This window comes from Triticum aestivum, chromosome 2A (assembly GCF_018294505.1).
Source record: "Triticum aestivum cultivar Chinese Spring chromosome 2A, IWGSC CS RefSeq v2.1, whole genome shotgun sequence".
Taxonomy (NCBI): domain Eukaryota; kingdom Viridiplantae; phylum Streptophyta; class Magnoliopsida; order Poales; family Poaceae; genus Triticum; species Triticum aestivum.
In genome coordinates this window covers 555150464-555154695 of record NC_057797.1, presented here as the reverse complement: position 1 = coordinate 555154695, position 4232 = coordinate 555150464, and the positions used below count along the sequence as shown (strand labels likewise).

General features: G+C 48.2%; 1 long non-coding RNA gene across 1 annotated transcript; it reads right to left on the bottom strand.

Annotated features, from left to right (window-relative positions):
• Nucleotides 1-2459: 2459 nt before the first annotated feature.
• On the bottom strand, nt 2460-3676 carry LOC123185548 (uncharacterized). The gene is made up of 2 exons (XR_006493430.1): nt 3211-3676; nt 2460-2851 (listed from the first exon to the last, which is right to left on the bottom strand). It is a non-coding gene; the product is annotated as an uncharacterized lncRNA (long non-coding RNA).
• Nucleotides 3677-4232: the final 556 nt, after the last annotated feature.

The window sequence follows — 4232 nt, the reverse complement described above, 5'->3', positions numbered from 1 at the left end:
GGAGAGGGGAGAGGGGGAGAGAGTGAGGAAGAGGGAGGGAGAGAGTGTGTGTGTGAGGATTTGATTGTAGGAAAGGTTGCCAATGTCACTTGATATGTATGAGAATGTTAAATGTAATATTAACATAATTAATATTGAACTGTTAAAGTTAATGCGGTCCCGTTGCAACGCACGGGCGTTCTTCTAGTACATTTAAGTTATCTCTGAGCCAGACACCAGAACAGCTCATGTTCATGTTACGAACCAGATATGATACAAAGTTTCTACGCTTTGGGTTCAGCTCTCCGAGATTAGAGCAACTCCAGTAGCTCCCGTAGACCTAAAATAACTATCAGTTATGAAAAATTGAGGCAAAAAATGCTCTCCAACAGCTCCTTTAAACCCAATTTTTTTAAGAGATCCCGTAAAAACACCCACTCCTTTCAACAAGTATACTACTCCCTCCATTGCTAAATGTAAGCCTTTTTAGAGATCTCAATATGGACTACACACAAAGCAAATGAGTGAATTTACACTCTAAAATATGTCTACATACATCTGTATTTAGTTCCTGTTGAAATCTTTAAAAAGACTTATATTTAGAAATGGAGTGGAGTAAAAAATTGTCCTTCCCGTGGATTTTTTTTTGCCTTTTTGTCTGTCTGTTGGTAGTGGAACCTAACTGCCGCATGCATAATAACCAATGAAAAAATAGCGCGCTACGACAAAATAGCAGCGATCTTAAAATATGTTATTAGCGTGCTATATCGTGCTATAACGTGCTATTAGCAAGACGTTGTACATCAATATATTTAGCGAGGCAATTCTCAATACGCTGACCTAACCGCCGCATGCACGCTAGCAAGAGGATGCAGCTGCAAGAGATACCAAAAGGAAAACGCCCACAACCCAACAGGGACAGCCATGGGGAGGAACCCCATGCATTACTGTTCAACGCCTTCATATATGGCGGCAAAAAGGCACACGTAGCCGTAGGTGCTCTAATATATGCTACTCTCATTGAATCAAGCATTGTTCTACTATTCAGCATCCTCCGCCATTGCATCATCCACATTCCTAGCAGCATCCTGTTATCTCCACCATCTTCCAGCCGGAGGGCATCCCTACCTCGTGCCAAGACAGACTCGTCCAGAGCCATTCTTTGTAGCAGATTCGCCCCTTGTTCCAGCATCTCTCGGTGAGCACCATTTTGAAGGCTTGCCCAATAACACACACACACACACACACAAAAGCAGGCGTAACAAACAAAGTCAGCACTCAGCAGGTGACCTTACTAGTTTGTTCTCAAAACATGCTCTGTTCCTGAGCTTCCAGATGGCTAACACAAAGCAGCAACACCCACAATTTGCACATTTCTGCTGCGTGGGATAAAGCTAGGCACCCACCAGAAATACTGAGTAAAGCATGTGAGCCTAGAAACAGTACCCAGACATTTGCACACAATACACCAAAAATATTTAGCTACAGAGCAGCTAAGAGCAACTCCAACGGGCCGACCCAAACGGACGGCGCATTTGTCCTTTTTTGTCCGTTTGGGTCGGCCGGCCGCCCGGCGTTCATCCGGTTTTGCATTTGGATCGGCAGTGCGTCCAACGCGCCGACCCATTTCATGTCCGCATTCAATTTTAAAATAAGGTCTGCGGCCACAGATCATGCCAGCGGTCATAGATCATGCCGGTCATAGAAAAAATTCCATGGACACCGGCTGCAAAGCCCATCCTGTGCGTACCTTAGCCCAAATTCGTCCACGTGTCCCCTCCTTGCATCCAACGTCCGTCGCTCCTTCCGATCCCTTCGCTGCTTCCCTCGGCTCAGAAGCGCTTGCTCGGCTCCAAACGCATACGATCCCGGCTCCCTCGGCTCCGCTCAACTGCAAAAAACTAGACGCAATCCGGCTCCCATTGTTACGCAGCTGTGATCCCTTCCAATCAGATACGCATCTTTGTGATTGATAGCATCTGCTTCCTTCGTCCACCGGGGATCTGATCATGGCAGGTGAGACTAGCGGCGGCCGAGGAGACCCTGGTCTGGCACTCACTCCACCGGGCGAGACCACAACTATGTCCGCCTCACGCCCAAACGCATCGTCATCCTCTCCATCACCCCTCATCAGTCCAGAAGGACATCCATGGCTGCCGCAGGCTCTGCCGCGGTTTGAAGCTACACTAGCGTCGAGAAGGTCGGGAGCGGCCATGCCGGAATCTGACACTGTGGCTCACAAGAACGATCACGGTGGCTTCGCCGATGACTTGTACCACATAAACCTGATGGCCAGATAGCTAATTCCTTTTGGGCGGATGGCCAATCTATCATGGATTAGGCGTGTTTTGGGGATGTTGTATCATTTGAAAACACAGGAGCATGAATTCCACTCCGGATTTGAAATACATCAATTTCAGACATATACTGCTATCTGCCTTCAACTGAATTTGGGCCTACTAAATGACAACACCAAAAAATAGCATATTCTCCAATTTGATTCATATGTACTTCAGATGAAAAGATACAGTGTACAACTTTATATTATAGTTGGAAATTGTTGGGGAGAGCAATCAACTATAGTGTGGTACAACATTTGTCATGAAGTCTGCTCCACATTTGAAATATCTCAAAAATCCTACTAGGAAGTCTACTCATCAGCAAGCATTGCATCTTGTCCATTTGTGTTTCCTTGGCGTCAGTTGTGTTGTTCTAGCAGTGTACTTGGGGGGTCTTTGTCCTGAAGAATGATGGTGGGGTATGACTGCTGCACGAGTAGGTGGCCTCCTGCTTGCTCTTTGCTCCCTAATCTAGCATCTTGATAACAGGACCAGGGGGAATCCTTGCCAATTTGAAACCTTCTCTTTCATGGCTGCAAAGACATGCACAAATTATGTTAACTTATTATTACTGTATATGAGTTTGTTCAGACAGTTACTAGACGTAGAGCAAAATCATGTACAGTTCATCCTCATGTAAGCTAAACTCTCTTGAGACTGAAACTACACTCTCTTCAGTCTGAAACTAGTGATGCAATTTTTGATTTTGTAGCTCGACTGAGCAAACCAAATGATCCGATCAAGTACGAGCTTGCCAGGCAACAGTCCGTACCCAGTTTAATCAAAATATTTGATTAACATGTAGATTAGCGAATCAAACGGACCTCGTCTTTGAAGAAGCTGATGGCCTAAAGGAAACAAAAAATTTCAAACTTAAAGGTGAGGGGCTTACTAGTTCTGGGCGAGATCCAGAAGGTGCGTGTGGTGGACCGAGAGGCTGGCGCTGGAGACGGGGACCAGCCACGTACGACGGAGGATTCGGCGGCGGCGGCGGACGCTTGGAAGTTGGAACATGTGATTGCGAGACCAAAGGAAAGGGAATGACTGGGTGGGCCTCCGCCTCAGCCGGCCTTGCCTCGTGAGGGAGCCGGGATCGTACGCGTTTGGAGCCGAGCGAGCGCTTCTGAGCCAAGTGAAGCAGCGACGGGATCGGAAGGAGCGACGGACGTTGGATGTAAGGAAGGGACACGTGGACGAATCTGGGCTAGGGTATGCACATGATGGGCTTTGCAGCCGGTGTCCACGGAATTTTTTCCATCATGTCGGCACCATGCCAGCGCCGGCATACATTGCCGGTTTCAAAAAATATTACCGCAGTTTATGTTGGCGCACTCGTCAGCGGCCGGCACACATGCCAGCACACAAAAGGGGTAGGACTTGAGTTCGACCACGCCATCGTGGCCTCGTGGTCATGCCAGCACACAAACCGGCATACAAAAAAGGAAGGCGCTCGCGGCCACGAGATCACTCGTCGGTGAACTTGAGCATGTCGGCCTGCATCTTCTCGAACCACGGCCTCTTCCTTGGCGACACGGTGTTGAGATCCACCTTCATGATCTCCACCCCGGTCATCATGCTCGCAAGAGCCACTTCTTTCACCTTGGTCTTGGCGTTGGCGGCCTCGATCTCTAACATCTTGGCTTGCTTCTCCGCCTCGAGTTCGAGCATCTTGGCTTGCTTCTCCACGTCCATATTAAGCCTCCTCCTTCGGATCTCCATGAAGGCGTTCATTTTCTCTTCCTTGAAACATCGGCGCTCCTCCTCCCTTGAGTCCTTCTTGTTCATCATGTCCTCCACGCTTGCGATCAAGGCGTTGGATGCCGCATCCCGCTTGTCCTCCTTCTTGGAGTTGGTCTTCCCCGCGGTCGTGCCTGAAGGAAATATGCCCTAGAGGCAATAATAAAGTTGTTATTT